At 43.5% G+C, this 27,143-nt stretch overlaps 16 pseudogenes; all 16 read right to left on the bottom strand.

Moving 5' to 3' along the window:
• Positions 1 to 55: 55 nt before the first annotated feature.
• LOC130289247 (U2 spliceosomal RNA) lies at positions 56 to 321 on the bottom strand (annotated as a pseudogene).
• Positions 322 to 1,741: 1,420 nt separating this feature from the next.
• On the bottom strand, positions 1,742 to 2,006 carry LOC130287864 (U2 spliceosomal RNA; annotated as a pseudogene).
• A 1,467-nt stretch (positions 2,007 to 3,473) lies between these two features.
• Positions 3,474 to 3,740, bottom strand: LOC130288521 (U2 spliceosomal RNA; annotated as a pseudogene).
• A 1,475-nt stretch (positions 3,741 to 5,215) lies between these two features.
• Positions 5,216 to 5,479, bottom strand: LOC130285634 (U2 spliceosomal RNA; annotated as a pseudogene).
• A 1,463-nt stretch (positions 5,480 to 6,942) lies between these two features.
• Positions 6,943 to 7,206, bottom strand: LOC130285927 (U2 spliceosomal RNA; annotated as a pseudogene).
• A 1,467-nt stretch (positions 7,207 to 8,673) lies between these two features.
• On the bottom strand, positions 8,674 to 8,937 carry LOC130289553 (U2 spliceosomal RNA; annotated as a pseudogene).
• A 1,471-nt stretch (positions 8,938 to 10,408) lies between these two features.
• On the bottom strand, positions 10,409 to 10,673 carry LOC130288546 (U2 spliceosomal RNA; annotated as a pseudogene).
• Positions 10,674 to 12,140: 1,467 nt separating this feature from the next.
• LOC130289933 (U2 spliceosomal RNA) lies at positions 12,141 to 12,405 on the bottom strand (annotated as a pseudogene).
• Positions 12,406 to 13,862: 1,457 nt separating this feature from the next.
• Positions 13,863 to 14,129, bottom strand: LOC130288462 (U2 spliceosomal RNA; annotated as a pseudogene).
• A 1,456-nt stretch (positions 14,130 to 15,585) lies between these two features.
• On the bottom strand, positions 15,586 to 15,852 carry LOC130288460 (U2 spliceosomal RNA; annotated as a pseudogene).
• Positions 15,853 to 17,331: 1,479 nt separating this feature from the next.
• Positions 17,332 to 17,598, bottom strand: LOC130288427 (U2 spliceosomal RNA; annotated as a pseudogene).
• A 1,449-nt stretch (positions 17,599 to 19,047) lies between these two features.
• Positions 19,048 to 19,315, bottom strand: LOC130289679 (U2 spliceosomal RNA; annotated as a pseudogene).
• Positions 19,316 to 20,779: 1,464 nt separating this feature from the next.
• Positions 20,780 to 21,047, bottom strand: LOC130287509 (U2 spliceosomal RNA; annotated as a pseudogene).
• Positions 21,048 to 22,513: 1,466 nt separating this feature from the next.
• LOC130288412 (U2 spliceosomal RNA) lies at positions 22,514 to 22,780 on the bottom strand (annotated as a pseudogene).
• Positions 22,781 to 24,233: 1,453 nt separating this feature from the next.
• On the bottom strand, positions 24,234 to 24,501 carry LOC130286843 (U2 spliceosomal RNA; annotated as a pseudogene).
• A 1,460-nt stretch (positions 24,502 to 25,961) lies between these two features.
• On the bottom strand, positions 25,962 to 26,226 carry LOC130288545 (U2 spliceosomal RNA; annotated as a pseudogene).
• Between the last annotated feature and the right edge of the window lie 917 nt (positions 26,227 to 27,143).

Genomic DNA, 27,143 nt, shown 5'->3' with positions numbered 1-27,143 from the left:
AAATTCTCACCCACGGAGGATTAAATGAGAATCTTTCTTGTTTAACACTGGAATGGGGTGGTGCACTGTTCACTACCCGAAGATACTGCCACACCGGGTCAATGCATAGGGCGACAGAAGCAAGCTTCCAAATCAGCTCCCTTTCTCAAAAATCCATTTAATTTATGGTCCCCAGATAGGGAACGTATGTATCAGTATGTGCTCACAAGTCACCCAAGTGCAAGTATTCACACAAAAAAAAAAACGTGCCTCAGGATGCGATCTGTCGCAAGATCCTTTCTTTTTTTACACTTGATCTAAGCCAAAAGGCCTAGAGGGGATAACCGGGAAAGGGGTGGACCCAACCATGTCCCCTTCATGAGCACTCACATTACTCATAGGAATGGAAGGAAGGCTGGCAGCCAACCAGCCTCCCATACACTCTCTGGGTGGGTGGCAGTCAGCCACCCATACATACATACAGCACAGGCTAAACCCACATCATCACTTAAAAAAAGGACAGGCGACCATTGCACTCTGATGGAGCATTTAGCAATGCAATCCATAGCCTGGCTTTTGCCTGAACCCCCATCACTCCTCCTCTTGCATATAAGACAATATTTCAGATCTGCATATGAAAACAACACGCCTACCTTTGTTGCACATAGCTGCCTACCTGTCTCTAGTTACCCCACTGGCTGTAGCTGCGTCCCTTCCGACATGGAATAACACCAACTGTAACGATAAACTGAAAATTAACAGTATAAACCTGCATCATTTTGGACTCTGTTATTTGCTGAATCCGGGTGACCTGACAACCGATGGTGGTGCCGCTGGTGATTCTGGCCTTCTTGGAAACTGTTGGGCCTATGTGTTAGCTCACACATCACTTGGGTATCCATGGTAACTACCACAACATGGTCATCTGCAGTTTACATCTAGCCCTAGAAGTGGCATTGAATGGCATTTTAAAAGTGCTAAGGGTCCTGGTGCAATAATCCTCCCATGAGGATCAGCCTCAACGGCTTTGTAGATTGCACTCATGTCAGCAACTCCATATACATTTTTTTTTCTTCATGCTTCTTTCTTCATCCTTTTTTCTTTCTGTCATTCAGACTTTCAATCATTCGATCTCTCTCACTCACTCACTCACTCAATCACTCACTCACTCATTCACTCTCACTCACTCTCACTCTCTCACTCACTCGCTCACTAAGTCAGTCTCTCTCTCTCTCTCTTTTTCTTTTTATATATATTTTTTCCGTCTTCTTCTTCTTCTTCTTCAGACCCTGTCATAGCACTAATGCCTTTCCAATACCACCAGCAGATGGAGACACTCCATTGCAACATTGGTTGTGAGCAGCAGTTTCTAAAAACAAATGCCTCATGGCGGATTCCCCATCCATCAATGGATGGTAAATTTTGTTTTTATCATTCACTGACCACAGAAAACAATGCATGGTCAAGCAACAGCAATGACACACCCTTGTGTATAGGCATGAGACCCTCACGTCATTTAACAGGATTCAGCACCACCCACAAGACAGCTACCTGTCATGTCATGTCAAACCTGCACAGGTGTGCTAGATTATTATTATTTAGTTTTATTTTATTTTTTTACACCAATCAGTGTGCAAACATGGTCATTAAAACGCTAAATGAATAGACGTTCATAAACCAGTCAGTGCAACTCATCATTTTGGTCTCAAATTCTCACCCACGGAGGATTAAATGAGAATCTTTCTTGTTTAACACTGGAATGGGGTGGTGCACTGTTCACTACCCGAAGATACTGCCACATCGGGTCAATGCATAGGGCGACAGAAGCAAGCTTCCAAATCAGCTCCCTTTCTCAAAAATCCATTTAATTTATGGTCCCCAGATAGGGAACGTATGTATCAGTATGTGCTCACAAGTCACCCAAGTGCAAGTATTCACACAAAAAAAAAACGTGCCTCAGGATGCGATCTGTCGCAAGATCCTTTCTTTTTTTACACTTGATCTAAGCCAAAAGGCCTAGAGGGGATAACCGGGAAAGGGGTGGACCCAACCATGTCCCCTTCATGAGCACTCACATTACTCATAGGAATGGAAGGAAGGCTGGCAGCAAACCAGCCTCCCATACACTCTCTGGGTGGGTGGGTGGCAGTCAGCCATCCCTACATACATACAGCACAGGCTAAACCCACATCATCACTTTAAAAAAGGACAGGCGACCATTGCACTCTGATGGAGCATTTAGCAATGCAATCCATAGCCTGGCTTTTGCCTGAACCCCCATCACTCCTCCTCTTGCATATAAGACAATATTTCAGATCTGCATATGAAAACAACACGCCTACCTTTGTTGCACATAGCTGCCTGCCTGTCTCTAGTTACCCCACTGGCTGTAGCTGCGTCCCTTCCGACATGGAATAACACCAACTGTAACGATAAACTGAAAATTAACAGTATAAACCTGCATCATTTTGGACTCTGGTATTTGCTGAATCCGGGTGACCTGACAACCGATGGTGGTGCCGCTGGTGATTCTGGCCTTCTTGGAATCTGTTGGGCCTATGTGTTAGCTCACACATCACTTGGGTATCCATGGTAACTACCACAACATGGTCATCTGCAGTTTACATCTAGCCCTAGAAGTGGCATTGAATGGCATTTTAAAAGTGCTAAGGGTCCTGGTGCAATAATCCTCCCATGAGGATCAGCCTCAACGGCTTTGTAGATTGCACTCATGTCAGCAACTCCATATACATTTTTTTTTCTTCATGCTTCTTTCTTCATCCTTTTTTCTTTCTGTCATTCAGACTTTCATTCATTCGATCTCTCTCACTCACTTGCTTTAACTCATTTGTTCTCACTCACTCACTCACTCAATCACTCACTCATTCAGTCTCACTCACTCTCACTCTCTCACTCACTCGCTCACTAAGTCAGTCTCTCTCTCTCTCTTTTTCTTTTTATATATATTTTTTTCCGTCTTCTTCTTCTTCTTCTTCTTCTTCAGACCCTGTCATAGCACTAATGCCTTTCCAATACCACCAGCAGATGGAGACACTCCATTGCAACATTGGTTGTGAGCAGCAGTTTCTAAAAACAAATGCCTCATGGCGGATTTCCCATCCATCAATGGATGGTAAATTTTGTTTTTATCATTCACTGACCACAGAAACCAATGCATGGTCAAGCAACAGCAATGACACACCCTTGTGTATAGGCATGAGACCCTCACGTCATTTAACAGGATTCAGCACCACCCACAAGACAGCTACCTGTCATGTCATGTGAAACCTGCACAGGTGTGCTAGATTATTATTATTTAGTTTTATTTTATTTTTTTACACCAATCAGTGTGCAAACATGGTCATTAAAACGCTAAATGAATAGACGTTCATAAACCAGTCAGTGCAACTCATCATTTTGGTCTCCAATTCTCAAACTCAAATTCTCACCCACGGAGGATTAAATGAGAATCTTTCTTGTTTAACACTGGAATGGGGTGGTGCACTGTTCACTACCCGAAGATACTGCCACATCGGGTCAATGCATAGGGCGACAGAAGCAAGCTTCCAAATCAGCTCCCTTTCTCAAAAATCCATTTAATTTATGGTCCCCAGATAGGGAACGTATGTATCAGTATGTGCTCACAAGTCACCCAAGTGCAAGTATTCACACAAAAAAAAAAAACGTGCCTCAGGATGCGATCTGTCGCAAGACCCTTTCTTTTTTTACACTTGATCTAAGCCAAAAGGCCTAGAGGGGATAACCGGGAAAGGGGTGGACCCAACCATGTCCCCTTCATGATCACTCACATTACTCATAGGAATGGAAGGAAGGCTGGCAGCCAACCAGCCTCCCATACACTCTCTGGGTGGGTGGCAGTCAGCCATCCATACATACATACAACACAGGCTAAACCCACATCATCACTTAAAAAAAGGACAGGCGACCATTGCACTCTGATGGAGCATTTAGCAATGCAATCCATAGCCTGGCTTTTGCCTGAACCCCCATCACTCCTCCTCTTGCATATAAGACAATATTTCAGATCTGCATATGAAAACAACACGCCTACCTTTGTTGCACATAGCTGCCTGCCTGTCTCTAGTTACCCCACTGGCTGTAGCTGCGTCCCTTCCGACATGGAATAACACCAACTGTAACTATAAACTGAAAATTAACAGTATAAACCTGCATCATTTTGGACTCTGGTATTTGCTGAATCCGGGTGACCTGACAACCGATGGTGGTGCCGCTGGTGATTCTGGCCTTCTTGGAATCTGTTGGGCCTATGTGTTAGCTCACACATCACTTGGGTATCCATGGTAACTACCACAACATGGTCATCTGCAGTTTACATCTAGCCCTAGAAGTGGCATTGAATGGCATTTTAAAAGTGCTAAGGGTCCTGGTGCAATAATCCTCCCATGAGGATCAGCCTCAACGGCTTTGTAGATTGCACTCATGTCAGCAACTCCATATACATTTTTTTTTCTTCATGCTTCTTTCTTCATCCTTTTTTCTTTCTGTCATTCAGACTTTCATTCATTCGATCTCTCTCACTCACTTGCTTTAACTCATTTGTTCTCACTCACTCACTCACTCACTCAATCACTCACTCACTCATTCACTCTCACTCACTCTCACTCTCTCACTCACTCGCTCACTAAGTCAGTCTCTCTCTCTCTTTTTCTTTTTATATATATTTTTTTCCGTCTTCTTCTTCTTCTTCTTCTTCTTCTTCTTCAGACCCTGTCATAGCACTAATGCCTTTCCAATACCACCAGCAGATGGAGGCACTCCATTGCAACATTGGTTGTGAGCAGCAGTTTCTAAAAACAAATGCCTCATGGCAGATTTCCCATCCATCAATGGATGGTAAATTTTGTTTTTATCATTCACTGACCACAGAAACCAATGCATGGTCAAGCAACAGCAATGACACACCCTTGTGTATAGGCATGAGACCCTCACGTCATTTAACAGGATTCAGCACCACCCACAAGACAGCTACCTGTCATGTCATGTCAAACCTGCACAGGTGTGCTAGATTATTATTATTTAGTTTTATTTTATTTTTTTACACCAATCAGTGTGCAAACATGGTCATTAAAACGCTAAATGAATAGACGTTCATAAACCAGTCAGTGCAACTCATCATTTTGGTCTCCAATTCTCAAACTCAAATTCTCACCCACGGAGGATTAAATGAGAATCTTTCTTGTTTAACACTGGAATGGGGTGGTGCACTGTTCACTACCCGAAGATACTGCCACATCGGGTCAATGCATAGGGCGACAGAAGCAAGCTTCCAAATCAGCTCCCTTTCTCAAAAATCCATTTAATTTATGGTCCCCAGATAGGGAACGTATGTATCAGTATGTGCTCACAAGTCACCCAAGTGCTTGTATTCACACAAAAAAAAACGTGCCTCAGGATGCGATCTGTCGCAAGATCCTTTCTTTTTTTACACTTGATCTAAGCCAAAAGGCCTAGAGGGGATAACCGGGAAAGGGGTGGACCCAACCATGTCCCCTTCATGAGCACTCACATTACTCATAGGAATGGAAGGAAGGCTGGCAGCCAACCAGCCTCCCATACACTCTCTGGGTGGGTGGCAGTCAGCCACCCATACATACATACAGCACAGGCTAAACCCACATCATCACTTAAAAAAAGGACAGGCGACCATTGCACTCTGATGGAGCATTTAGCAATGCAATCCATAGCCTGGCTTTTGCCTGAACCCCCATCACTCCTCCCTTTGCATATAAGACAATATTTCAGATCTTCATATGAAAACAACACGCCTACCTTTGTTGCACATAGCTGCCTGCCTGTCTCTAGTTACCCCACTGGCTGTAGCTGCGTCCCTTCCGACATGGAATAACACCAACTGTAACGATAAACTGAAAATTAACAGTATAAACCTGCATCATTTTGGACTCTGGTATTTGCTGAATCCGGGTGACCTGACAACCGATGGTGGTGCCGCTGGTGATTCTGGCCTTCTTGGAATCTGTTGGGCCTATGTGTTAGCTCACACATCACTTGGGTATCCATGGTAACTACCACAACATGGTCATCTGCAGTTTACATGTAGCCCTAGAAGTGGCATTGAATGGCATTTTAAAAGTGCTAAGGGTCCTGGTGCAATAATCCTCCCATGAGGATCAGCCTCAACGGCTTTGTAGATTGCACTCATGTCAGCAACTCCATATACATTTTTTTTTCTTCATGCTTCTTTCTTCATCCTTTTTTCTTTCTGTCATTCAGACTTTCATTCATTCGATCTCTCTCACTCACTTGCTTTAACTCATTTGTTCTCACTCACTCACTCACTCAATCACTCACTCACTCATTCACTCTCACTCACTCTCACTCTCTCACTCACTCGCTCACTAAGTCAGTCTCTCTTTCTCTCTCTCTTTTTCTTTTTATATATATTTTTTTCCGTCTTCTTCTTCTTCTTCAGACCCTGTCATAGCACTAATGCCTTTCCAATACCACCAGCAGATGGAGACACTCCATTGCAACATTGGTTGTGAGCAGCAGTTTCTAAAAACAAATGCCTCATGGCGGATTTCCCATCCATCAATGGATGGTAAATTTTGTTTTTATCATTCACTGACCACAGAAACCAATGCATGGTCAAGCAACAGCAATGACACACCCTTGTGTATAGGCATGAGACCCTCACGTCATTTAACAGGATTCAGCACCATCCACAAGACAGCTACCTGTCATGTCATGTCAAACCTGCACAGGTGTGCTAGATTATTATTATTTAGTTTTATTTTTTTTTTTTTACACCAATCAGTGTGCAAACATGGTCATTAAAACGCTAAATGAATAGACGTTCATAAACCAGTCAGTGCAACTCATCATTTTGGTCTCCAATTCTCAAACTCAAATTCTCACCCACGGAGGATTAAATGAGAATCTTTCTTGTTTAACACTGGAATGGGGTGGTGCACTGTTCACTACCCGAAGATACTGCCACATCGGGTCAATGCATAGGGCGACAGAAGCAAGCTTCCAAATCAGCTCCCTTTCTCAAAAATCCATTTAATTTATGGTCCCCAGATAGGGAACGTATGTATCAGTATGTGCTCACAAGTCACCCAAGTGCAAGTATTCACACAAAAAAAAACGTGCCTCAGGATGCGATCTGTCGCAAGATCCTTTCTTTTTTTACACTTGATCTAAGCCAAAAGGCCTAGAGGGGATAACCGGGAAAGGGGTGGACCCAACCATGTCCCCTTCATGAGCACTCACATTACTCATAGGAATGGAAGGAAGGCTGGCAGCCAACCAGCCTCCCATACACTCTCTGGGTGGGTGGCAGTCAGCCACCCATACATACATACAGCACAGGCTAAACCCACATCATCACTTAAAAAAAGGACAGGCGACCATTGCACTCTGATGGAGCATTTAGCAATGCAATCCATAGCCTGGCTTTTGCCTGAACCTCCATCACTCCTCCCTTTGCATATAAGACAATATTTCAGATCTTCATATGAAAACAACACGCCTACCTTTGTTGCACATAGCTGCCTGCCTGTCTCTAGTTACCCCACTGGCTGTAGCTGCGTCCCTTCCGACATGGAATAACACCAACTGTAACGATAAACTGAAAATTAACAGTATAAACCTGCATCATTTTGGACTCTGGTATTTGCTGAATCCGGGTGACCTGACAACCGATGGTGGTGCCGCTGGTGATTCTGGCCTTCTTGGAATCTGTTGGGCCTATGTGTTAGCTCACACATCACTTGGGTATCCATGGTAACTACCACAACATGGTCATCTGCAGTTTACATCTAGCCCTAGAAGTGGCATTGAACGGCATTTTAAAAGTGCTAAGGGTCCTGGTGCAATAATCCTCCCATGAGGATCAGCCTCAACGGCTTTGTAGATTGCACTCATGTCAGCAACTCCATATACATTTTTTTTTCTTCATGCTTCTTTCTTCATCCTTTTTTCTTTCTGTCATTCAGACTTTCATTCATTCGATCTCTCTCACTCACTTGCTTTAACTCATTTGTTCTCACTCACTCACTCACTCACTCAATCAATCACTCACTCATTCACTCTCACTCACTCTCACTCTCTCACTCACTCGCTCACTAAGTCAGTCTCTCTTTCTCTCTCTCTTTTTCTTTTTATATATATTTTTTTCCGTCTTCTTCTTCTTCTTCAGACCCTGTCATAGCACTAATGCCTTTCCAATACCACCAGCAGATGGAGACACTCCATTGCAACATTGGTTGTGAGCAGCAGTTTCTAAAAACAAATGCCTCATGGCGGATTTCCCATCCATCAATGGATGGTAAATTTTGTTTTTATCATTCACTGACCACAGAAACCAATGCATGGTCAAGCAACAGCAATGACACACCCTTGTGTATAGGCATGAGACCCTCACGTCATTTAACAGGATTCAGCACCATCCACAAGACAGCTACCTGTCATGTCATGTCAAACCTGCACAGGTGTGCTAGATTATTATTATTTAGTTTTATTTTTTTTTTTTTACACCAATCAGTGTGCAAACATGGTCATTAAAACGCTAAATGAATAGACGTTCATAAACCAGTCAGTGCAACTCATCATTTTGGTCTCCAATTCTCAAACTCAAATTCTCACCCACGGAGGATTAAATGAGAATCTTTCTTGTTTAACACTGGAATGGGGTGGTGCACTGTTCACTACCCGAAGATACTGCCACATCGGGTCAATGCATAGGGCGACAGAAGCAAGCTTCCAAATCAGCTCCCTTTCTCAAAAGTCCATTTAATTTATGGTCCCCAGATAGGGAACGTATGTATCAGTATGTGCTCACAAGTCACCCAAGTGCAAGTATTCACACAAAAAAAAACGTGCCTCAGGATGCGATCTGTCGCAAGCTCCATTCTTTTTTTACACTTGATCTAAGCCAAAAGGCCTAGAGGGGATAACCGGGAAAGGGGTGGACCCAACCATGTCCCCTTCATGAGCACTCACATTACTCATAGGAATGGAAGGAAGGCTGGCAGCCAACCAGCCTCCCATACACTCTCTGGGTGGGTGGCAGTCAGCCACCCATACATACATACAGAACAGGCTAAACCCACATCATCACTTAAAAAAAGGACAGGCGACCATTGCACTCTGATGGAGCATTTAGCAATGCAATCCATAGCCTGGCTTTTGCCTGAACCCCCATCACTCCTCCTCTTGCATATAAGACAATATTTCAGATCTGCATATGAAAACAACACGCCTACCTTTGTTGCACATAGCTGCCTGCCTGTCTCTAGTTACCCCACTGGCTGTAGCTGCGTCCCTTCCGACATGGAATAACACCAACTGTAACGATAAACTGAAAATTAACAGTATAAACCTGCATCATTTTGGACTCTGGTATTTGCTGAATCCGGGTGACCTGACAACCGATGGTGGTGCCGCTGGTGATTCTGGCCTTCTTGGAATCTGTTGGGCCTATGTGTTAGCTCACACATCACTTGGGTATCCATGGTAACTACCACAACATGGTCATCTGCAGTTTACATCTAGCCCTAGAAGTGGCATTGAATGGCATTTTAAAAGTGCTAAGGGTCCTGGTGCAATAATCCTCCCATGAGGATCAGCCTCAACGGCTTTGTAGATTGCACTCATGTCAGCAACTCCATATACATTTTTTTTTCTTCATGCTTCTTTCTTCATCCTTTTTTCTTTCTGTCATTCAGACTTTCATTCATTCGATCTCTCTCACTCACTTGCTTTAACTCATTTGTTCTCACTCACTCACTTACTCACTCACTCAATCAATCACTCACTCATTCACTCTCACTCACTCTCACTCTCTCACTCACTCGCTCAATAAGTCAGTCTCTCTCTCTCTCTCTTTTTCTTTTTATATATATTTTTTTCCGTCTTCTTCTTCTTCTTCTTCAGACCCTGTCATAGCACTAATGCCTTTCCAATACCACCAGCAGATGGAGACACTCCATTGCAACATTGGTTGTGAGCAGCAGTTTCTAAAAACAAATGCCTCATGGCGGATTTCCCATCCATCAATGGATGGTAAATTTTGTTTTTATCATTCACTGACCACAGAAACCAATGCATGGTCAAGCAACAGCAATGACACACCCTTGTGTATAGGCATGAGACCCTCACGTCATTTAACAGGATTCAGCACCACCCACAAGACAGCTACCTGTCATGTCATGTCAAACCTGCACAGGTGTGCTAGATTATTATTATTTAGTTTTATTTTATTTTTTTACACCAATCAGTGTGCAAACATGGTCATTAAAACGCTAAATGAATAGACGTTCATAAACCAGTCAGTGCAACTCATCATTTTGGTCTCCAATTCTCAAACTCAAATTCTCACCCACGGAGGATTAAATGAGAATCTTTCTTGTTTAACACTGGAATGGGGTGGTGCACTGTTCACTACCCGAAGATACTGCCACATCGGGTCAATGCATAGGGCGACAGAAGCAAGCTTCCAAATCAGCTCCCTTTCTCAAAAATCCATTTAATTTATGGTCCCCAGATAGGGAACGTATGTATCAGTATGTGCTCACAAGTCACCCAAGTGCAAGTATTCACACAAAAAAAAACGTGCCTCAGGATGCGATCTGTCGCAAGATCCTTTCTTTTTTTTACACTTGATCTAAGCCAAAAGGCCTAGAGGGGATAACCGGGAAAGGGGTGGACCCAACCATGTCCCCTTCATGAGCACTCACATTACTCATAGGAATGGAAGGAAGGCTGGCAGCCAACCAGCCTCCCATACACTCTCTGGGTGGGTGGCAGTCAGCCACCCATACATACATACAGCACAGGCTAAACCCACATCATCACTTAAAAAAAGGACAGGCGACCATTGCACTCTGATGGAGCATTTAGCAATGCAATCCATAGATTGGCTTTTGCCTGAACCCCCATCACTCCTCCCTTTGCATATAAGACAATATTTCAGATCTTCATATGAAAACAACACGCCTACCTTTGTTGCACATAGCTGCCTGCCTGTCTCTAGTTACCCCACTGGCTGTAGCTGCGTCCCTTCCGACATGGAATAACACCAACTGTAACGATAAACTGAAAATTAACAGTATAAACCTGCATCATTTTGGACTCTGGTATTTGCTGAATCCGGGTGACCTGACAACCGATGGTGGTGCCGCTGGTGATTCTGGCCTTCTTGGAATCTGTTGGGCCTATGTGTTAGCTCACACATCACTTGGGTATCCATGGTAACTACCACAACATGGTCATCTGCAGTTTACATCTAGCCCTAGAAGTGGCATTGAACGGCATTTTAAAAGTGCTAAGGGTCCTGGTGCAATAATCCTCCCATGAGGATCAGCCTCAACGGCTTTGTAGATTGCACTCATGTCTGCAACTCCATATACCTTTTTTTTTCTTCATGCTTCTTTCTTCATCCTTTTTTCTTTCTGTCATTCAGACTTTCATTCATTCGATCTCTCTCACTCACTTGCTTTAACTCATTTGTTCTCACTCACTCACTCACTCAATCACTCACTCACTCACTCATTCACTCTCACTCACTCTCACTCTCTCACTCACTCGCTCACTAAGTCAGTCTCTCTCTCTCTCTTTTTCTTTTTATATATATTTTTTTCCGTCTTCTTCTTCTTCTTCTTCTTCAGACCCTGTCATAGCACTAATGCCTTTCCAATACCACCAGCAGATGGAGACACTCCATTGCAACATTGGTTGTGAGCAGCAGTTTCTAAAAACAATGCCTCATGGCGGATTTCCCATCCATCAATGGATGGTAAATTTTGTTTTTATCATTCACTGACCACAGAAACCAATGCATGGTCAAGCAACAGCAATGACACACCCTTGTGTATAGGCATGAGACCCTCACGTCATTTTACAGGATTCAGCACCACCCACAAGACAGCTACCTGTCATGTCATGTCAAACCTGCACAGGTGTGCTAGATTATTATTATTTAGTTTTATTTTATTTTTTTACACCAATCAGTGTGCAAACATGGTCATTAAAACGCTAAATGAATAGACGTTCATAAACCAGTCAGTGCAACTCATCATTTTGGTCTCCAATTCTCAAACTCAAATTCTCACCCACGGAGGATTAAATGAGAATCTTTCTTGTTTAACACTGGAATGGGGTGGTGCACTGTTCACTACCCGAAGATACTGCCACATAGGGTCAATGCATAGGGTGACAGAAGCAAGCTTCCAAATCAGCTCCCTTTCTCAAAAATCCATTTAATTTATGGTCCCCAGATAGGGAACGTATGTATCAGTATGTGCTCACAAGTCACCCAAGTGCAAGTATTCACACACAAAAAAACGTGCCTCAGGATGCGATCTGTCGCAAGATCCTTTCTTTTTTTTACACTTGATCTAAGCCAAAAAGCCTAGAGGGGATAACCGGGAAAGGGGTGGACCCAACCATGTCCCCTTCATGAGCACTCACATTACTCATAGGAATGGAAGGAAGGCTGGCAGCCAACCAGCCTCCCATACACTCTCTGGGTGGGTGGCAGTCAGCCACCCATACATACATACAGCACAGGCTAAACCCACATCATCACTTAAAAAAAGGACAGGCGACCATTGCACTCTGATGGAGCATTTAGCAATGCAATCCATAGCCTGGTTTTTGCCTGAACCCCCATCACTCCTCCTCTTGCATATAAGACAATATTTCAGATCTGCATATGAAAACAACACGCCTACCTTTGTTGCACATAGCTGCCTGCCTGTCTCTAGTTACCCCACTGGCTGTAGCTGCGTCCCTTCCGACATGGAATAACACCAACTGTAACGATAAACTGAAAATTAACAGTATAAACCTGCATCATTTTGGACTCTGGTATTTGCTGAATCCGGGTGACCTGACAACCGATGGTGGTGCCGCTGGTGATTCTGGCCTTCTTGGAATCTGTTGGGCCTATGTGTTAGCTCACACATCACTTGGGTATCCATGGTAACTACCACAACATGGTCATCTGCAGTTTACATCTAGCCCTAGAAGTGGCATTGAATGGCATTTTAAAAGTGCTAAGGGTCCTGGTGCAATAATCCTCCCATGAGGATCAGCCTCAACGGCTTTGTAGATTGCACTCATGTCAGCAACTCCATATACATTTTTTTTTCTTCATGCTTCTTTCTTCATCCTTTTTTCTTTCTGTCATTCAGACTTTCATTCATTCGATCTCTCTCACTCACTTGCTTTAACTCATTTGTTCTCACTCACTCACTCACTCAATCACTCACTCACTCATTCACTCTCACTCACTCTCACTCTCTCACTCACTCGCTCACTAAGTCAGTCTCTCTCTCTCTCTCTCTTTTTCTTTTTATATATATTTTTTTCCGTCTCCTTCTTCTTCTTCTTCTTCTTCAGACCCTGTCATAGCACTAATGCCTTTCCAATACCACCAGCAGATGGAGACACTCCATTGCAACATTGGTTGTGAGCAGCAGTTTCTAAAAACAAATGCCTCATGGCGGATTTCCCATCCATCAATGGATGGTAAATTTTGTTTTTATCATTCACTGACCACAGAAACCAATGCATGGTCAAGCAACAGCAATGACACACCCTTGTGTATAGGCATGAGACCCTCACGTCATTTAACAGGATTCAGCACCACCCACAAGACAGCTACCTGTCATGTCATGTCAAACCTGCACAGGTGTGCTAGATTATTATTATTTAGTTTTATTTTATTTTTTTACACCAATCAGTGTGCAAACATGGTCATTAAAACGCTAAATGAATAGACGTTCATAAACCAGTCAGTGCAACTCATCATTTTGGTCTCAAATTCTCACCCACGGAGGATTAAATGAGAATCTTTCTTGTTTAACACTGGAATGGGGTGGTGCACTGTTCACTACCCGAAGATACTGCCACATCGGGTCAATGCATAGGGCGACAGAAGCAAGCTTCCAAATCAGCTCCCTTTCTCAAAAATCCATTTAATTTATGGTCCCCAGATAGGGAACGTATGTATCAATATGTGCTCACAAGTCACCCAAGTGCAAGTATTCAAAAAAATAAAATAAACGTGCCTCAGGATGCGATCTGTCGCAAGATCCTTTCTTTTTTTACACTTGATCTAAGCCAAAAGGCCTAGAGGGGATAACCGGGAAAGGGGTGGACCCAACCATGTCCCCTTCATGAGCACTCACATTACTCATAGGAATGGAAGGAAGGCTGGCAGCCAACCAGCCTCCCATACACTCTCTGGGTGGGTGGGTGGCAGTCAGCCATCCATACATACATACAGCACAGGCTAAACCCACATCATCACTTAAAAAAAGGACAGGCGACCATTGCACTCTGATGGAGCATTTAGCAATGCAATCCATAGCCTGGTTTTTGCCTGAACCCCCATCACTCCTCCTCTTGCATATAAGACAATATTTCAGATCTGCATATGAAAACAACACGCCTACCTTTGTTGCACATAGCTGCCTGCCTGTCTCTAGTTACCCCACTGGCTGTAGCTGCGTCCCTTCCGACATGGAATAACACCAACTGTAACGATAAACTGAAAATTAACAGTATAAACCTGCATCATTTTGGACTCTGGTATTTGCTGAATCCGGGTGACCTGACAACCGATGGTGGTGCCGCTGGTGATTCTGGCCTTCTTGGAATCTGTTGGGCCTATGTGTTAGCTCACACATCACTTGGGTATCCATGGTAACTACCACAACATGGTCATCTGCAGTTTACATCTAGCCCTAGAAGTGGCATTGAATGGCATTTTAAAAGTGCTAAGGGTCCTGGTGCAATAATCCTCCCATGAGGATCAGCCTCAACGGCTTTGTAGATTGCACTCATGTCAGCAACTCCATATACATTTTTTTTTCTTCATGCTTCTTTCTTCATCCTTTTTTCTTTCTGTCATTCAGACTTTCATTCATTCGATCTCTCTCACTCACTTGCTTTAACTCATTTGTTCTCACTCACTCACTCACTCAATCACTCACTCACTCATTCACTCTCACTCACTCTCACTCTCTCACTCACTCGCTCACTAAGTCAGTCTCTCTCTCTCTCTCTTTTTCTTTTTATATATATTTTTTTCCGTCTTCTTCTTCTTCTTCTTCTTCAGACCCTGTCATAGCACTAATGCCTTTCCAATACCACCAGCAGATGGAGACACTCCATTGCAACATTGGTTGTGAGCAGCAGTTTCTAAAAACAAATGCCTCATGGCGGATTTCCCATCCATCAATGGATGGTAAATTTTGTTTTTATCATTCACTGACCACAGAAACCAATGCATGGTCAAGCAACAGCAATGACACACCCTTGTGTATAGGCATGAGACCCTCACGTCATTTAACAGGATTCAGCACCACCCACAAGACAGCTACCTGTCATGTCATGTCAAACCTGCACAGGTGTGCTAGATTATTATTATTTAGTTTTATTTTATTTTTTTACACCAATCAGTGTGCAAACATGGTCATTAAAACGCTAAATGAATAGACGTTCATAAACCAGTCAGTGCAACTCATCATTTTGGTCTCAAATTCTCACCCACGGAGGATTAAATGAGAATCTTTCTTGTTTAACACTGGAATGGGGTGGTGCACTGTTCACTACCCGAAGATACTGCCACATCGGGTCAATGCATAGGGCGACAGAAGCAAGCTTCCAAATCAGCTCCCTTTCTCAAAAATCCATTTAATTTATGGTCCCCAGATAGGGAACGTATGTATCAATATGTGCTCACAAGTCACCCAAGTGCAAGTATTCAAAAAAAAAAAATAAACGTGCCTCAGGATGCGATCTGTCGCAAGATCCTTTCTTTTTTTACACTTGATCTAAGCCAAAAGGCCTAGAGGGGATAACCGGGAAAGGGGTGGACCCAACCATGTCCCCTTCATGAGCACTCACATTACTCATAGGAATGGAAGGAAGGCTGGCAGCCAACCAGCCTCCCATACACTCTCTGGGTGGGTGGGTGGCAGTCAGCCATCCATACATACATACAGCACAGGCTAAACCCACATCATCACTTAAAAAAAGGACAGGCGACCATTGCACTCTGATGGAGCATTTAGCAATGCAATCCATAGCCTGGCTTTTGCCTGAACCCCCATCACTCCTCCTCTTGCATATAAGACAATATTTCAGATCTGCATATGAAAACAACACGCCTACCTTTGTTGCACATAGCTGCCTGCCTGTCTCTAGTTACCCCACTGGCTGTAGCTGCGTCCCTTCCGACATGGAATAACACCAACTGTAATGATAAACTGAAAATTAACAGTATAAACGTGCATCATTTTGGACTCTGGTATTTGCTGAATCCGGGTGACCTGACAACCGATGGTGGTGCCGCTGGTGATTCTGGCCTTCTTGGAATCTGTTGGGCCTATGTGTTAGCTCACACATCACTTGGGTATCCATGGTAACTACCACAACATGGTCATCTGCAGTTTACATCTAGCCCTAGAAGTGGCATTGAATGGCATTTTAAAAGTGCTAAGGGTCCTGGTGCAATAATCCTCCCATGAGGATCAGCCTCAACGGCTTTGAAGATTGCACTCATGTCAGCAACTCCATATACATTTTTTTTTCTTCATGCTTCTTTCTTCATCCTTTTTTCTTTCTGTCATTCAGACTTTCATTCATTCGATCTCTCTCACTCACTTGCTTTAACTCATTTGTTCTCACTCACTCACTCACTCACTCAATCACTCACTCACTCACTCACTCTCACTCACTCACTCACTCACTCACTCTCACTCTCTCACTCACTCGCTCACTAAGTCAGTCTCTCTCTCTCTTTTTCTTTTTATATATATTTTTTCCGTCTTCTTCTTCTTCTTCAGACCCTGTCATAGCACTAATGCCTTTCCAATACCACCAGCAGATGGAGACACTCCATTGCAACATTGGTTGTGAGCAGCAGTTTCTAAAAACAAATGCCTCATGGCGGATTTCCCATCCATCAATGGATGGTAAATTTTGTTTTTATCATTCACTGACCACAGAAACCAATGCATGGTCAAGCAACAGCAATGACACACCCTTGTGTATAGGTATGAGACCCTCACGTCATTTAACAGGATTCAGCACCACCCACAAGACAGCTACCTGTCATGTCATGTCAAACCTGCACAGGTGTGCTAGATTATTATTATTTAGTTTTATTTTATTTTTTTACACCAATCAGTGTGCAAACATGGTCATTAAAATGCTAAATGAATAGACGTTCATAAACCAGTCAGTGCAACTCATCATTTTGGTCTCCAATTCTCAAACTCAAATTCTCACCCACGGAGGATTAAATGAGAATCTTTCTTGTTTAACACTGGAATGGGGTGGTGCACTGTTCACTACCCGAAGATACTGCCACATCGGGTCAATGCATAGGGCGACAGAAGCAAGCTTCCAAATCAGCTCCCTTTCTCAAAAATCCATTTAATTTATGGTCCCCAGATAGGGAACGTATGTATCAGTATGTGCTCACAAGTCACCCAAGTGCAAGTATTCACACAAAAAAAAAAAACGTGCCTCAGGATGCGATCTGTCGCAAGATCCTTTCTTTTTTTACACTTGATCTAAGCCAAAAGGCCTAGAGGGGATAACCGGGAAAGGGGTGGACCCAACCATGTCCCCTTCATGAGCACTCACATTACTCATAGGAATGGAAGGAAGGCTGGCAGCCAACCAGCCTCCCATACACTCTCTGGGTGGGTGGCAGTCGGCCACCCATACATACATACAGCACAGGCTAAACCCACATCATCACTTAAAAAAAGGACAGGCGACCATTGCACTCTGATGGAGCATTTAGCAATGCAATCCATAGCCTGGCTTTTGCCTGAACCCCCATCACTCCTCCTCTTGCATATAAGACAATATTTCAGATCTGCATATGAAAACAACACGCCTACCTTTGTTGCACATAGCTGCCTGCCTGTCTCTAGTTACCCCACTGGCTGTAGCTGCGTCCCTTCCGACATGGAATAACACCAACTGTAACGATAAACTGAAAATTAACAGTATAAACCTGCATCATTTTGGACTCTGGTATTTGCTGAATCCGGGTGACCTGACAACCGATGGTGGTGCCGCTGGTGATTCTGGCCTTTTTGGAATCTGTTGGGCCTATGTGTTAGCTCACACATCACTTGGGTATCCATGGTAACTACCACAACATGGTCATCTGCAGTTTACATCTAGCCCTAGAAGTGGCATTGAATGGCATTTTAAAAGTGCTAAGGGTCCTGGTGCAATAATCCTCCCATGAGGATCAGCCTCAACGGCATTGTAGATTGCACTCATGTCAGCAACTCCATATACATTTTTTTTTCTTCATGCTTCTTTCTTCATCCTTTTTTCATTCTGTCATTCAGACTTTCATTCATTCGATCTCTCTCACTCACTTGCTTTAACTCATTTGTTCTCACTCACTCACTCAATCACTCACTCACTCTCACTCTCTCACTCACTCGCTCACTAAGTCAGTCTCTCTCTCTCTCTCTCTTTTTCTTTTTATATATATTTTTTTCCGTCTTCTTCTTCTTCTTCTTCTTCTTCAGACCCTGTCATAGCACTAATGCCTTTCCAATACCACCAGCAGATGGAGACACTCCATTGCAACATTGGTTGTGAGCAGCAGTTTCTAAAAACAAATGCCTCATGGCGGATTTCCCATCCATCAATGGATGGTAAATTTTGTTTTTATCATTCACTGACCACAGAAACCAATGCATGGTCAAGCAACAGCAATGACACACCCTTGTGTATAGGCATGAGACCCTCACGTCATTTAACAGGATTCAGCACCACCCACAAGACAGCTACCTGTCATGTCATGTCAAACCTGCACAGGTGTGCTAGATTATTATTATTTAGTTTTATTTTATTTTTTTACACCAATCAGTGTGCAAACATGGTCATTAAAACGCTAAATGAATAGACGTTCATAAACCAGTCAGTGCAACTCATCATTTTGGTCTCCAATTCTCAAACTCAAATTCTCACCCACGGAGGATTAAATGAGAATCTTTCTTGTTTAACACTGGAATGGGGTGGTGCACTTTTCACTACCCGAAGATACTGCCACATCGGGTCAATGCATAGGGCGACAGAAGCAAGCTTCCAAATCAGCTCCCTTTCTCAAAAATCCATTTAATTTATGGTCCCCAGATAGGGAACGTATGTATCAGTATGTGCTCACAAGTCACCCAAGTGCAAGTATTCACACAAAAAAAAAAAACGTGCCTCAGGATGCGATCTGTCGCAAGATCCTTTCTTTTTTTTACACTTGATCTAAGCCAAAAGGCCTAGAGGGGATAACCGGGAAAGGGGTGGACCCAACCATGTCCCCTTCATGAGCACTCACATTACTCATAGGAATGGAAGGAAGGCTGGCAGCCAACCAGCCTCCCATACACTCTCTGGGTGGGTGGCAGTCAGCCACCCATACATACATACAGCACAGGCTAAACCCACATCATCACTTAAAAAAAGGACAGGCGACCATTGCACTCTGATGGAGCATTTAGCAATGCAATCCATAGCCTGGCTTTTGCCTGAACCCCCATCACTCCTCCTCTTGCATATAAGACAATATTTCAGATCTGCATATGAAAACAACACGCCTACCTTTGTTGCACATAGCTGCCTGCCTGTCTCTAGTTACCCCACTGGCTGTAGCTGCGTCCCTTCCGACATGGAATAACACCAACTGTAACGATAAACTGAAAATTAACAGTATAAACCTGCATCATTTTGGACTCTGGTATTTGCTGAATCCGGGTGACCTGACAACCGATGGTGGTGCCGCTGGTGATTCTGGCCTTCTTGGAATCTGTTGGGCCTATGTGTTAGCTCACACATCACTTGGGTATCCATGGTAACTACCACAACATGGTCATCTGCAGTTTACATCTAGCCCTAGAAGTGGCATTGAATGGCATTTTAAAAGTGCTAAGGGTCCTGGTGCAATAATCCTCCCATGAGGATCAGCCTCAACGGCTTTGTAGATTGCACTCATGTCAGCAACTCCATATACATTTTTTTTTCTTCATGCTTCTTTCTTCATCCTTTTTTCTTTCTGTCATTCAGACTTTCATTCATTCGATCTCTCTCACTCACTTGCTTTTACTAATTTGTTCTCACTCACTCACTCACTCAATCACTCACTCATTCACTCTCACTCACTCTCACTCTCTCACTCACTCGCTCACTAAGTCAGTCTCTCTCTCTCTCTCTCTTTTTCTTTTTATATATATTTTTTTCCGTCTTCTTCTTCTTCTTCTTCTTCAGACCCTGTCATAGCACTAATGCCTTTCCAATACCACCAGCAGATGGAGACACTCCATTGCAACATTGGTTGTGAGCAGCAGTTTCTAAAAACAAATGCCTCATGGCGGATTTCCCATCCATCAATGGATGGTAAATTTTGTTTTTATCATTCACTGACCACAGAAACCAATGCATGGTCAAGCAACAGCAATGACACACCCTTGTGTATAGGCATGAGACCCTCATGTCATTTAACAGGATTCAGCACCACCCACAAGACAGCTACCTGTCATGTCATGTCAAACCTGCACAGGTGTGCTAGATTATTATTATTTAGTTTTATTTTATTTTTTTACACCAATCAGTGTGCAAACATGGTCATTAAAACGCTAAATGAATAGACGTTCATAAACCAGTCAGTGCAACTCATCATTTTGGTCTCCAATTCTCAAACTCAAATTCTCACCCACGGAGGATTAAATGAGAATCTTTCTTGTTTAACACTGGAATGGGGTGGTGCACTGTTCACTACCCGAAGATACTGCCACATCGGGTCAATGCATAGGGCGACAGAAGCAAGCTTCTAAATCAGCTCCCTTTCTCAAAAATCCATTTAATTTATGGTCCCCAGATAGGGAACGTATGTATCAGTATGTGCTCACAAGTCACCCAAGTGCAAGTATTCAAAAAAACAAAAAAAAACGTGCCTCAGGATGCGATCTGTCGCAAGATCCTTTCTTTTTTTACACTTGATCTAAGCCAAAAGGCCTAGAGGGGATAACCGGGAAAGGGGTGGACCCAACCATGTCCCCTTCATGAGCACTCACATTACTCATAGGAATGGAAGGAAGGCTGGCAGCCAACCAGCCTCCCATACACTCTCTGGTTGGGTGGGTGGCAGTCAGCCATCCATACATACATACAGCACAGGCTAAACCCACATCATCACTTAAAAAAAGGACAGGCGACCATTGCACTCTGATGGAGCATTTAGCAATGCAATCCATAGCCTGGCTTTTGCCTGAACCCCCATCACTCCTCCTCTTGCATATAAGACAATATTTCAGATCTGCATATGAAAACAACACGCCTACCTTTGTTGCACATAGCTGCCTGCCTGTCTCTAGTTACCCCACTGGCTGTAGCTGCGTCCCTTCCGACATGGAATAACACCAACTGTAACGATAAACTGAAAATTAACAGTATAAACCTGCATCATTTTGGACTCTGGTATTTGCTGAATCCGGGTGACCTGACAACCGATGGTGGTGCCGCTGGTGATTCTGGCCTTCTTGGAATCTGTTGGGCCTATGTGTTAGCTCACACATCATTTGGGTATCCATGGTAACTACCACAACATGGTCATCTGCAGTTTACATCTAGCCCTAGAAGTGGCATTGAATGGCATTTTAAAAGTGCTAAGGGTCCTGGTGCAATAATCCTCCCATGAGGATCAGCCTCAACGGCTTTGTAGATTGCACTCATGTCAGCAACTCCATATACATTTTTTTTTCTTCATGCTTCTTTCTTCATCCTTTTTTCTTTCTGTCATTCAGACTTTCATTCATTCGATCTCTCTCACTCACTTGCTTTAACTCATTTGTTCTCACTCACTCACTCACTCAATCACTCACTCATTCACTCTCACTCACTCTCACTCTCTCACTCACTCGCTCACTAAGTCAGTCTCTCTCTCTCTCTCTCTCTCTTTTTCTTTTTATATATATTTTTTTCCGTCTTCTTCTTCTTCTTCAGACCCTGTCATAGCACTAATGCCTTTCCAATACCACCAGCAGATGGAGACACTCCATTGCAACATTGGTTGTGAGCAGCAGTTTCTAAAAACAAATGCCTCATGGCGGATTTCCCATCCATCAATGGATGGTAAATTTTGTTTTTATCATTCACTGACCACAGAAACCAATGCATGGTCAAGCAACAGCAATGACACACCCTTGTGTATAGGCATGAGACCCTCACGTCATTTAACAGGATTCAGCACCACCCACAAGACAGCTACCTGTCATGTCATGTCAAACCTGCACAGGTGTGCTAGATTATTATTATTTAGTTTTATTTTATTTTTTTACACCAATCAGTGTGCAAACATGGTCATTAAAACGCTAAATGAATAGACGTTCATAAACCAGTCAGTACAACTCATCATTTTGGTCTCCAATTCTCAAACTCAAATTCTCACCCACGGAGGATTAAATGAGAATCTTTCTTGTTTAACACTGGAATGGGGTGGTGCACTGTTCACTACCCGAAGATACTGCCACATCGGGTCAATGCATAGGGCGACAGAAGCAAGCTTCCAAATCAGCTCCCTTTCTCAAAAATCCATTTAATTTATGGTCCCCAGATAGGGAACGTATGTATCAGTATGTGCTCACAAGTCACCCAAGTGCAAGTATTCAAAAAAAAAAAAAAAACGTGCCTCAGGATGCGATCTGTCGCAAGATCCTTTCTTTTTTTACACTTGATCTAAGCCAAAAGGCCTAGAGGGGATAACCGGGAAAGGGGTGGACCCAACCATGTCCCCTTCATGAGCACTCACATTACTCATAGGAATGGAAGGAAGGCTGGCAGCCAACCAGCCTCCCATACACTCTCTGGGTGGGTGGCAGTCAGCCATCCATACATACATACAACACAGGCTAAACCCACATCATCACTTAAAAAAAGGACAGGCGACCATTGCACTCTGATGGAGCATTTAGCAATGCAATCCATAGCCTGGCTTTTGCCTGAACCCCCATCACTCCTCCTCTTGCATATAAGACAATATTTCAGATCTGCATATGAAAACAACACGCCTACCTTTGTTGCACATAGCTGCCTGCCTGTCTCTAGTTACCCCACTGGCTGTAGCTGCGTCCCTTCCGACATGGAATAACACCAACTGTAACGATAAACTGAAAATTAACAGTATAAACCTGCATCATTTTGGACTCTGGTGTTTGCTGAATCCGGGTGACCTGACAACCGATGGTGGTGCCGCTGGTGATTCTGGCCTTCTTGGAATCTGTTGGGCCTATGTGTTAGCTCACACATCACTTGGGTATCCATGGTAACTACCACAACATGGTCATCTGCAGTTTACATCTAGCCCTAGAAGTGGCATTGAATGGCATTTTAAAAGTGCTAAGGGTCCTGGTGCAATAATCCTCCCATGAGGATCAGCCTCAACGGCTTTGTAGATTGCACTCATGTCAGCAACTCCATATACATTTTTTTTTCTTCATGCTTCTTTCTTCATCCTTTTTTCTTTCTGTCATTCAGACTTTCATTCATTCGATCTCTCTCACTCACTTGCTTTAACTCATTTGTTCTCACTCACTCACTCACTCAATCACTCACTCACTCATTCACTCTCACTCACTCTCACTCTCTCACTCACTCGCTCACTAAGTCAGTCTCTCTCTCCCTTTTTCTTTTTATATATATTTTTTTCCGTCTTCTTCTTCTTCAGACCCTGTCATAGCACTAATGCCTTTCCAATACCACCAGCAGATGGAGACACTCCATTGCAACATTGGTTGTGAGCAGCAGTTTCTAAAAACAAATGCCTCATGGCGGATTTCCCATCCATCAATGGATGGTAAATTTTGTTTTTATCATTCACTGACCACAGAAACCAATGCATGGTCAAGCAACAGCAATGACACACCCTTGTGTATAGGCATGAGACCCTCACGTCATTTAACAGGATTCAGCACCACCCACAAGACAGCTACCTGTCATGTCATGTCAAACCTGCACAGGTGTACTAGATTATTATTATTTAGTTTTATTTTATTTTTTTACACCAATCAGTGTGCAAACATGGTCATTAAAACGCTAAATGAATAGACGTTCATAAACCAGTCAGTGCAACTCATCATTTTGGTCTCCAATTCTCAAACTCAAATTCTCACCCACGGAGGATTAAATGAGAATCTTTCTTGTTTAACACTGGAATGGGGTGGTGCACTGTTCACTACCCGAAGATACTGCCACATCGGGTCAATGCATAGGGCGACAGAAGCAAGCTTCCAAATCAGCTCCCTTTCTCAAAAATCCATTTAATTTATGGTCCCCAGATAGGGAACGTATGTATCAGTATGTGCTCACAAGTCACCCAAGTGCAAGTATTCACACAAAAAAAAAAAAACGTGCCTCAGGATGCGATCTGTCGCAAGATCCTTTCATTTTTTACACTTGATCTAAGCCAAAAGGCCTAGAGGGAATAACCGGGAAAGGGGTGGACCCAACCATGTCCCCTTCATGAGCACTCACATTACTCATAGGAATGGAAGGAAGGCTGGCAGCCAACCAGCCTCCCATACACTCTCTGGGTGGGTGGCAGTCAGCCATCCATACATACATACAACACAGGCTAAACCCACATCATCACTTAAAAAAAGGACAGGCGACCATTGCACTCTGATGGAGCATTTAGCAATGCAATCCATAGCCTGGCTTTTGCCTGAACCCCCATCACTCCTCCTCTTGCATATAAGACAATATTTCAGATCTGCATATGAAAACAACACGCCTACCTTTGTTGCACATAGCTGCCTGCCTGTCTCTAGTTACCCCACTGGCTGTAGCTGCGTCCCTTCCGACATGGAATAACACCAACTGTAACGATAAACTGAAAATTAACAGTATAAACCTGCATCATTTTGGACTCTGGTGTTTGCTGAATCCGGGTGACCTGACAACCGATGGTGGTGCCGCTGGTGATTCTGGCCTTCTTGGAATCTGTTGGGCCTATGTGTTAGCTCACACATCACTTGGGTATCCATGGTAACTACCACAACATGGTCATCTGCAGTTTACATCTAGCCCTAGAAGTGGCATTGAATGGCATTTTAAAAGTGCTAAGGGTCCTGGTGCAATAATCCTCCCATGAGGATCAGCCTCAACGGCTTTGTAGATTGCACTCATGTCAGCAACTCCATATACATTTTTTTTTCTTCATGCTTCTTTCTTCATCCTTTTTTCTTTCTGTCATTCAGACTTTCATTCATTCGATCTCTCTCACTCACTTGCTTTAACTCATTTGTTCTCACTCACTCACTCACTCAATCACTCACTCACTCACTCATTCACTCTCACTCACTCTCCCTCTCTCACTCACTCGCTCACTAAGTCAGTCTCTCTCTCTCTTTTTCTTTTTATATATATTTTTTTCCGTCTTCTTCTTCTTCTTCAGACCCTGTCATAGCACTAATGCCTTTCCAATACCACCAGCAGATGGAGACACTCCATTGCAACATTGGTTGTGAGCAGCAGTTTCTAAAAACAAATGCCTCATGGCGGATTTCCCATCCATCAATGGATTGTAAATTTTGTTTTTATCATTCACTGACCACAGAAACCAATGCATGGTCAAGCAACAGCAATGACACACCCTTGTGTATAGGCATGAGACCCTCACATCATTTAACAGGATTCAGCACCACCCACAAGACAGCTACCTGTCATGTCATGTCAAACCTGCACAGGTGTGCTAGATTATTATTATTTAGTTTTATTTTATTTTTTTACACCAATCAGTGTGCAAACATGGTCATTAAAACGCTAAATGAATAGACGTTCATAAACCAGTCAGTGCAACTCATCATTTTGGTCTCCAATTCTCAAACTCAAATTCTCACCCACGGAGGATTAAATGAGAATCTTTCTTGTTTAACACTGGAATGGGGTGGTGCACTGTTCACTACCCGAAGATACTGCCACATCGGGTCAATGCATAGGGCGACAGAAGCAAGCTTCCAAATCAGCTCCCTTTCTCAAAAATCCATTTAATTTATGGTCCCCAGATAGGGAACGTATGTATCAGTATGTGCTCACAAGTCACCCAAGTGCAAGTATTCACACAAAAAAAAACGTGCCTCAGGATGCGATCTGTCGCAAGATCCTTTCTTTTTTTTACACTTGATCTAAGCCAAAAGGCCTAGAGGGGATAACCGGGAAAGGGGTGGACCCAACCATGTCCCCTTCATGAGCACTCACATTACTCATAGGAATGGAAGGAAGGCTGGCAGCCAACCAGCCTCCCATACACTCTCTGGGTGGGTGGCAGTCAGCCACCCATACATACATACAGCACAGGCTAAACCCACATCATCACTTAAAAAAAAGGACAGGCGACCATTGCACTCTGATGGAGCATTTAGCAATGCAATCCATAGCCTGGCTTTTGCCTGAACCCCCATCACTCCTCCTCTTGCATATAAGACAATATTTCAGATCTGCATATGAAAACAACACGCCTACCTTTGTTGCACATAGCTGCCTGCCTGTCTCTAGTTACCCCACTGGCTGTAGCTGCGTCCCTTCCGACATGGAATAACACCAACTGTAACGATAAACTGAAAATTAACAGTATAAACCTGCATCATTTTGGACTCTGGTATTTGCTGAATCCGGGTGACCTGACAACCGATGGTGGTGCCGCTGGTGATTCTGGCCTTCTTGGAATCTGTTGGGCCTATGTGTTAGCTCACACATCACTTGGGTATCCATGGTAACTACCACAACATGGTCATCTGCAGTTTACATCTAGCCCTAGAAGTGGCATTGAATGGCATTTTAAAAGTGCTAAGGGTCCTGGTGCAATAATCCTCCCATGAGGATCAGCCTCAACGGCTTTGTAGATTGCACTCATGTCAGCAACTCCATATACATTTTTTTTTCTTCATGCTTCTTTCTTCATCCTTTTTTCTTTCTGTCATTCAGACTTTCATTCATTCGATCTCTTTCCCTCACTTGCTTTAACTCATTTGTTCTCACTCACTCACTCACTCAATCACTCACTCACTCACTCATTCACTCTCACTCACTCTCACTCTCTCACTCACTCGCTCACTAAGTCAGTCTCT

Source organism: Hyla sarda, chromosome 8 (assembly GCF_029499605.1).
Source record: "Hyla sarda isolate aHylSar1 chromosome 8, aHylSar1.hap1, whole genome shotgun sequence".
In the NCBI taxonomy this organism is placed as follows: domain Eukaryota; kingdom Metazoa; phylum Chordata; class Amphibia; order Anura; family Hylidae; genus Hyla; species Hyla sarda.
This window is presented reverse-complemented; position numbering and strand designations above follow the sequence as displayed.